Source organism: Nannobrachium achirus (assembly GCF_963921795.1).
Source record: "Nannobrachium achirus genome assembly, chromosome: 15".
NCBI lineage: Eukaryota > Metazoa > Chordata > Actinopteri > Myctophiformes > Myctophidae > Nannobrachium > Nannobrachium achirus.
In genome coordinates, this window is record NC_137822.1 from 15,753,940 (window position 1) to 15,763,939 (window position 10,000).

Below are 10,000 nucleotides of genomic sequence, written 5' to 3' on the forward strand. Positions count from 1 at the left end.
GTGACCTTGGGTCAAAGTGTGACATGCATTATTATGGATCCCACCTCAGTTTTAGGGTAGCCTGCTGTGACATGGCCAGAAATCGCTGTGATTGACTTTACCTTAACCCCAACCTTGACCTCAGTAAAACTATGCCTAAACCTAGCCCTAACCCTAACCTCAGTAAGACTACTGTATACCTAAACCTGAACTTAACCCTAACCTCAGAAAAACTTTGCCCCGCCAGGGAGCCAATCAAGACACAGGTGAGGCGGGTCTATCCCATAACGTTAGTGGAATGCATAATCACGCGTCACCGACGATCCAGCCCTTCACTGTCGTGCCACACAGTATACTGTACAGTACTAGGAGTGGGGTAGAGCAGGGGTTTTCAAAGTGGGTGACGGGGCACCTTGGGGTGCCGTGACGTGAAAAATATTTAGTATAATTTTAAACTTGTACAAGTACAAAGTTATTTTCAGTCAGTTCTAACCAAAATGGCTATTATCTCAACGTTTTCCTCGCAACATAATCACTAAAATATCGTCACTGTCGTTCAAATGTGTACGTCTTTTGGTAAAGCAAAGCCCTGCTTCATCATACAAGACTGTCGCACAAAACTAGTGAAAACTGCCGATCTACAAGTACACAACGCCTCGCATCGCGAGGTGTTGTGTGCTTGTAGATCTGCTGTTTTCACTAGTTTTAGTACATTTTATAGATGATAAATACAAAACGGCTTTGGACATATAAGGTTTCCACCCGACAATGACGATATGCCATAAATATAAGGTGCTGGGAGTGAAGATTATAATGTAGGGGTGCCTCGGATTAAAACAATATTTATGGGGTGCCCTGAGACAAAAAAGTTTGGGAATGCCTGGGGTAGAGGACACAGCATGCAGGCCTGATGTAATGTTGCCCGTCCTCACGCTTTGCCGGTGGCTCTTCAGGAAGTCAAGTATCCAGTTGCACTGGGTCGGTCTATACTATAGCCTGTAGGTCTCTGCGCTTTGTGTGCTGCTTCAGCTGTGGGTTGAATGCTGAGCTGTAGTACACAAACAGCATTGGTACACATCCATTCCCCTCATAAAGGTGAGAGAGGGGCGTGTAAAGATCCATGGTTAACACACACACACACACTCATGGGGCTCACAAACGGTGCGAGCACGCACACACGCACGCACGCACGCACGCACGCACGCACACGCACACGCACACGCACACACACAAACACACACACACACACCCATGCCCTCTTTCTTCCTTGGGGAAAAGCCTGCTCCTTATAGTTCCAAGGGAAGTCAAAGAGGGTCAAGTCACTGCAACCCCTCTGTCTTAACGGGGAGACAGGGGTGAGATCTCATCATGTCAGACAGACAAAGGTCGGTAGAAAGAAAGAAAGAAAGAAAGAACGAAATAATGAAAAATACAAATCAGCTTCATCATCCCTGCCTATGGCAATGCTCAATGCCCATGTACAATTTCAGATTGATTTGCCAACACACTGAAGATAAAAATGTATGCAGGCAGTTACAAGGACAGAGACACACAGTTTTATACAATTTATAGTAGGCTAGTATAACACGGCTGGTATAAAAAAGTGCTATAATACTTCTCCTCTCCTCTCCTGTCCTGTCCTGTCCTGTCCTGTCCATTTATTAAATCACTGGTTCCTGGATTGACAGTGGAGCATCATCTATTCTACTCCATTGTTACAGTATCTAGGTTCCCACAGGAGGTGTCATGCAAATGTTCTCCCCTTCCTCCTTCATTCTCTCCTCTCAGGTGACAACACTGTAGAGCACGACAGTCTGGTGAAGGACTTTGTGCAGTGGAGCGAGGCAGACCGCCTCCGGCTCAAAGCGAGCAGGACCAAGTAGAGGGTGGTGGACTACCTACCGCACGACCAAGAGGGCACCTCCGGTCCCCTCTACCAACAATAAGGAGGTTAGGACTAGGAGTGCACCTGAACAGGTCGTTGGATTGGTCTGACAACTCTGATGCACTCTACAACAAGGGGAGGAGCAGGCTGTTCTTCTTGAGAAGATGTTCTATCAGTCTGTTATGGCCAGTGTTCTCCACTATGGAATTACGTGCTGGTGGGGGTCGCAACAGAGCGGGTGACACGAACAACCTTAACAGGCTGCGGAGGAAGACCACCGTATCTATCTATCTGCCGTATCTACTGTACCGTATCTAGTAGGTTTGAATCTTTTTGTAACCGCCCCTTGGGAAATAAAATAACACTGACACCAATCAGCGTCCAGTATGCAAATGTAGGGCGGGTTTATCACCGTTGTGATTCTCTGATTGGTCTAACCTAGGCGTCTTCAACAGGGGGCCCGGGACCCCTAGGGGGTCCTCAGAGTTACTACAGGGGGTCCTCCAAATCTTTGTGTGATAGAAACCTTTTTTTCTCCTTTTTTATATTAACCACTTGAACCTAGCCTAGTAAACTGACTCCTCCCATCTTCTGTTACGAGGCTAACTTGAACCCTAGTATCCATACTGGGAGAACTTTAGCCAAAAATAGCAGATCTACAAGCTCACAACGCCTCGCAGTGCGAGGCGTTGTGAGCTTGTAGATCGGCTATTTTCGGCAAAGAGGCTTGGTGTAGAGGGGAAAAATAGCAGACTAAGTACAGAGTGAAAGGTAAAATGTATTAAGTATTGACGGTTCAAGTGGTTAAATATCTGAAAACACAAATTGTCATGAATCCAAAACACACTGATGATCGATCGTGCTGTCAAACAATGAAACTATATGGAATCTATGAAAAGGTTGTGGGGGTCCCTGCTTCATCTCTCTCTCAACTAAGGGGTCCCTGGCCTGAAAAGGTTGAAGACCCCTGGTCTAACCAATAGAGTCTGTTTAACCATCCCTTGGAAAAACAAATAACACAGAGAGAAATGACTAATATCCACGCAGTGATATTCTCTGGCTATGCGAGGCTATATCTATCTATTTATCTATCTATCTACCTATCTATCCTCTTACTCTTAGCTCTCTCCTTTCCCCCCTCCTCACTTTGAACCACCTCTGGCACTGAGTGATCTCTCAATGACTCTCTCCCTCTCATCCTCTCTAAATCTTTCTTTCATCTCTCTCTCCCCGCACAGTCAAAGCAAGAACAACTATTTAGCTTGCTGCAACAACACCCATTTAACAGGAAAACGAACTGCAAGCTGCCTGTGATGGAGACAAGGTATTGAATAAATGCAGGTCGAATCGACACCATTCACAATGATGAACTAGGGATGGAACGATAAGAAGATTTCATATCACGATTATTGTGACAAAAGAAATCGCGATTTACGATATTATCACGATAATCAAAATCCATTATCTTGGGGCGGAACATTTGCCAAAAAATAGCCGATCTACAAGCTCACAACGGGTCGCATTGCGATGCGTTGTGAGCTTGTAGATCAGCTATTTTTTGGCAAAGACATTTGATAGAGAGTGAAAAAAATACTGTATCAAGTACGTATATTATAAGTACCTTTTACCAATTATAGAGGGTTTAAGTGGTACCGGATATGCAACTCGGCAAGACGGAGGACGATATCACGATCTCCACGATACGATTATCCTGGGTGTTTTTACCACGATAAACGATAATGTCGCGTATCGTCCCATCCCTATGATGAACAAATGTAGCAGAGTCTGATTTGTTGCAAGTGCATTGCACAATGTGTTACAGGGTTGCATTTATCTGTATCCTTTATTTTTAGTGTGGTTGCCTACAGGGCAACCATACTATTGTTCTTGTCCAGCAGCTTTATTATTGTTATTATTTCATCAAGATTGTCCTCAAAATCCACAAAGTCCATTGAATTCAATGGAGGAGTGGTGCCCTCCATTGAACTCCATAATGGATTTGAGGATTGGTCAAGCTTCACGTGACATCACACAGGCCAGTGGTTCTCAACCTTTTCAGTCCGCGACCCCCAAAATAATCATATTTTCAGTGGGGACCCCCCCTCCACCCGAGCACTAAGAGTTTAGGCAATACATTTTGTATAACATGGTTCTATTGTGAAAATAGCAGATCTACATGCTCACAACGCCTCGCAATTTCTGCCTCTAATATTTGACAATTTGGCCAATGTTTAATTAGTCATTTTAGAGGTATTAAAAGTCCTTAAATTGTCACTTTAGAAATGTGCTATACACTTAAACTTTATGTTAGTTTGTTTACTGTTGAGTGAGAAAACAATGTTGCACATTAAGTTAATCATCTGGGGACCCCCCAAAATAATTTAGGGACCTACAGGTTGAGAACCACTAACATAGGCTATAGCTTAGGCACAAGGCAACCACACTTAAAATCTCCCAGAATTGCACCTTGCTAGTTCTATATGCTCTCATTAAATTGTTATGGCAAGGCTCCTCGGAGGCGAGTCGTCTAGAAGTGGGTCTGTGTGTCTGTCTGTTAAAATGGTTAATCCTGACGATTCCTGAGCTGAAGGGTCTGACTAAAATGAAGTAACTAATTTCTCACATATTGTGTTTAGAACTTACAATTTATGCTGGAACGGAAGTCAATGGAAACAATGGGCTCTATTTTGATTGTCTTAAGTATACCAGCTCTTGTGCCTTAACTTAAAGGCCTGTTCATACTGTCTCCGACCACCAAACTTTTCGTCGGAGAGTTCAGACTTTCTGACGTGCAGCTTTCCGAACTCTAATTCGGGGTAACGCTTTTCAGAAGATGTAAGTGACGTCAGGGCCTGAAACGGACCAAAACCGTAACCAGCAACTACCAATATTTACAAGCAACTTTACAGAAAAAGAAGACCAAAGTTGCTTATAATAAGCAGACATGGCAACCCTGACACACACACACACACACACACACACACACACACACACACACACACACACACACACACACACACACACACACACACACACACACACACACACACACACACACACACTCACCTTCAAATGCATTTATTTTACTATGGCTCACTAAACACCATAGACTTGCAATGGTTACAAATACCAAACACCATAGACTTGCAATCAAACATATAATTTTCCAAATGTCTGTCTGTCTGTCTGTCACAGCGTTTCTCCTCAGTGGCTGGAGCAATTGATCTGAAATCGCATCACCATTAGCATATGAACACACCTGACATAACTGTGAAGCCCGTTTGTCACTTTCACAAATCATATGCTTTATATTAGCATTTTTATGGTGTATCTATATCTATTCTGCATCTAGCATGAGGGGGTATGTCTGGCCCTGTTACAGATGTTGTCCAAAAATCATGCAGATCGGTACACAGTATCTCTGTAGCCATTAAACGAAATGGGTATTTCTTACATTGATGCTCCTACATATTATCATGCAAGCACCAGTTAAAGTTACTTTCCATCCCTCATATACTGTGTGCACAGTGCACACCCCATAACCCACACACTGCACATCATTTTGGAGCTCATATCTTTGAACGGGTAAGGGCTAGTGGTTACAAATTCAACAAATATCAGGCCAAAAAAACACAGCCACCAGAAAGACAAGCCCAAAGTTACTTTGCAGACGAGCAGACATGGCAACCCTGACACACTAAAATGTACAATTTAGGCATTTGGCAGACACTCTTAATCCAGAGCGATTTACAATAAGCAAGGTGATACATCAACACATCAATATCAGTACATCAAATAAATAGAAGAAATAGTCATCTAAGAAAAATAACATAGGTAGACCAAGCAAGCACCTACAGTGTATAACTCACACACACTCACACAAGGAGAAGAAAGGCTGGCCAACACCACAGGGCACAGTTAAATAAAGTCTTACCTTGCGCCAAAATATCCAATTTTATATCAGGTGCCCAGATGTCCAGCCTGTCCTTAGTGTATATTCCACGGGGGCACACACAACAACAACAACGTGTAATCCAGCTTCTTTGAACATTGCCGAAAACGTATCATGAATGTAAAAGACCATGTCCTATGGATGTCTGTAGTTATCCCAGGGTGGTAAAAGCATAATCTGTTGAGAAACAACTGTTTAATAAGCTGGAGTCATTATGTTTGTTTTACAGCGGGCTGTCTGAAAGACGTATGGACAGTCACTGTGATTGGATGAGAAAGACTTCTACGCGAATCCCAAACCCGTTGTGCAAAATATCCCGCCCCCCAAACGCTGTGATTGGCCTAGAAGCAATGCTACGGGTGCTTCAAAGAGTCAAAAAAGGCAAAGGTTTAGAAGCCATGCTACGGGTGCCCCAGAGGATAAAAGAAAAGTAAACATGCCCGACGAGGCCTATGGTAGATCCAGCCCTGAGTGACGTCATTTTGTAGTTGAACCGGACCTTTCCGGCGAAAGGTTCGGTGGTCGGAGACAGTATGGACAAGCCTTAAAATTAAGGCATAAGAGCTGGTACTTAAGACAATCAACATAGAGCCCAATGTATTCAAAAAATGCATGTCCATTCATAGTATACAATAATCATTTGGAAATAAATGGAAACACGAACAGGTAGATATTTGGAGGCATCTTGGATTGATTCATCTGGATGTCAATTGTCAAAATGTGGTTATGTTTTGGGATGGAATAAAAACAAATCACGGCAACTCTGTTAGGGTCTGTCTGTATTTAGAAGACAGGCTATTCTGTTTGTGTTTAGAATAAAACAATATACAATGTCCACATTGAGGGATACATTGCTTGCCACTGTATTGTGGGATTTTGGCGGTGGTGTATTTTGGATGTCACGTTTTGGGAACTGTCACCCGTGAAAGGTGTACACATACAGTAGCTCTCAGTCCTGCACTACAAGAACCAAAATAACCAGGAGAAGAAGAGGTTTGAGGGAGGAGACGGGAGGGCGTAGGGATTCAGATCAGGATGGTCTTTGGATGGAAACCAACCAGACGGAAGAACAGACAGACTTTTGGTTTACCGTAGTTTTAGATGATTTGTTTTTCTTCAATATTATTTTAGTGGTCCTAAAGACGAGTTTGTAACAATTGAGGATAGCAAATCCATAAATAAATATCATTATATATACAGTCTATATGCTGTACACACACACACGCACGCACGCAAGCACGCACGCACGCACCCACACACACACACACACACACACACACACACACACACAAACACACACACACACACACACACACACACACACACACACACACACACACACACACGCACACACACACGCGCACACACACACACGCACACACACACGCACACATACACACACACATACACACACACACACACACACACACCTAGAAGTTTAATATTGGTTCCACTTTTAAAAAGCGCACAACATTTTTGTCAAGTTTAGTAAAGTTTTGTCAAGTTTGGGGCACAAACTCATCCTCAAATACACTTCCTATGTGTGACACAAAAAGTCTCACTCAGTTCCCTACAAGTTTGTGGGACAGAAACTGAACAACACAACATGATATTAAGTTATATATATATATTGATTGCTACAGATATTTCTAGTCTACACAGCAAAATCCTCAGTTATTATTTAACTCTTAGAGAGTGTACTTTTTTTTCAGTGTTAAATTAACATTTGGATTGTAATGTGTTACGTTCCTCATGATTTGCCTTCATGGTTGAGTTCGGATAAAATCTCCAGACAAAGATTACAAAAGTGTAACTAAATGGTTTTAATGTGGTCTGATAACAGTTGTCTGATGTTAACTGTATTTAAAAAAAAAAGATCCTTTAATTATTTATTTGTGGTTTCTCTTGGCTAATTGGTTCCCTTGAAGCTGTCAGTCTGGATATTTCACTGTTTAATTAATGCCCTTGTCAGCGGGAGAGATGAAGTGGTATGCCGTCAAATATAATAATCTAGAACAGACATTCCTAGGGGTGCAACAGTTATATAGAACTAATCGATTTAATACATTATAAAAACTAACTTATAATGGATTATTTAATTAAATTATCGCAAGGGCTATGTCATTCTATAAGTAAAAATATTGTATTGAAAAAATAGCCGACCTACAGTGTAAATCTACAAGTATTTTAATTTTTTTTATATCGCTTTAAACAAACAGAGCAACAGTAGCGTATTATGCTAGCTTTAATTGAAAACAGCACGAAAACAGTGTAAACAGTATGAGCTTCTCAATTGGGACTACATGTGTTAATCACGGCTGCTTACACCAAACGCATGCATTTCAGCAGCACAAAGAATGAACAACAACAGACGAACACACACAAAAAAAGTCCCTGTTATCCTCCTATGCCAGAATCTTAAATCATACATACCGGTTACATTATACATACCGGTTTCATACATATGATTTACCATATTATCACGATAATCAAAATCCATTATCCTGGGGCGAAACATTTGCCAAAAAATAGCCGATCAACAGTAAACAAACCAACATAAAGTTTAAGTGTATAGAGGGTATCTGCACATTTCTAAAGTGACAATTTTACTGTAGGACTTTTTAATACCTCTAAAATGACTAATTAAATATTGGTCAACTTGTCAAATATTAGAGAAAGAAATTGTGAAAATAGCCGATCTAGATCGGCTGTTTTCACAATAGAACCGTGTCCGTGTTAAACAAAATGTAATGCCTCAACTCTTGGTGCTCGTCAGGGTGGGGTGGGGGGGGGGGTCCCCAGTTAAAATATGATTATTTTGGGGGTCGTGGCCTGAAAAGGTTGAGAACCACTGGTCTAGACCACTTAAAAATGATAGAACAAGTGCAACAGGTGCAATTTCTGGGTTTTTGCTCTATGGTATCTTCTGCTCTGCTCTGTTACTAGCGTGTTTTGATGGGCTTTCATTAATATATTGTACTCAATATCAAATTCAGGGATTTCTGTCTCATTTATATGTGTATACAGTATGTTGAGGATTTTGCTTATGCCTAGTAGCAATGAAGGTCAAATCAATCAACTACATCTCATGGAATGTTAAAGGTCTCACTCTCAACAACCCAGTTAAGCGTCGGAAAGGCTTCATGCATTAAATGACAACTAGGTATCCCAGTCTAATGACATTACTTATGTCAGTCTTATTTCACTATGAAGATGCTTTCACAATTATATAGCAACAATCGTCAGGTCTCCCAGCAAGGTAGGTGGCTGTGAGCACAGAAGTAGGTACAGTACTTGTGACCCTATACAGTATACCTCTATGAGAACCATAACGGCTAGAGCAGGGGTCTTCAACAGGGGGTCCAGGACCCCTAGGGGGTCCCCAGAGTTACTAAAGGGGGTCCTCCAAATCTTTGAGTGATAGAAGCTTTTTTTCTCCTTTTTCATATTAACCACTTGAACCCTAGCGTCCATATTCTGAGAACTTTAGCCAAAAATAGCCGATCTACAAGCTCACAACGCCTCGCGCTGCGAGGCGTTGTGAGCTTGTAGATCGGCTATTTTTGGATAGCTTTGATGTAGAGGGGAAAAAGCAGACTAAGTACAGAGTGAAAGGTCAAGTTTATTAAGTATTGACGGTTCAAGTGGTTAAATATCTGAAAACACAACTTGACATGAATCCAAAATACACTGACGATTGTGCTGTCAGACAATGAAACTATATGGAATCTATGAAAAGGTTGTGGGGGTCCCTGCTTCATCTCTCTCTCAACTAAGGGGTCCTTGGCCTGAAAACGTTGAAGACCCCTTGACTAGAGCAACAAGTTGAGCTGCTACCATCATATCCGTACTCTGCCTAGTCTGTCAAAAATCACCTTTTCTCATACGCACACGCACACAGCTGTGAGACCTCCTCTGAGCTCAAATCTCACTCTTCACCACAATTCACTACCTTGACTTTCAATAGTTGTCATGCTTAGCTTGGCCCGTCTGGCAGCTCCACACAATGTGCACAACATGCACACAAGCGCACATCATCACGTGCAAGGACACAAATGCGCGCGCGCACGCACGCACGCACGCACGAGCGCCAGTGGGAGTCATGTCACTGGCAGCCAGAGGTGTCATCCGCATATCCAGGAGAGAAGATGAAGCAGACAGCACATGGAAGCCTTTCACACCAC

The 10,000-nt window shown here is 42.3% G+C and overlaps 1 protein-coding gene across 1 annotated transcript in view; it reads right to left on the reverse strand.

Moving 5' to 3' along the window:
- The window catches only part of LOC308299197 (mediator of RNA polymerase II transcription subunit 13-like), a gene marked incomplete at both ends in the record, with an annotated part of 185,741 nt that overhangs the window by 59,039 nt on the left and 116,702 nt on the right, over nucleotides 1-10,000 (reverse strand). The window lies entirely within an intron of this gene.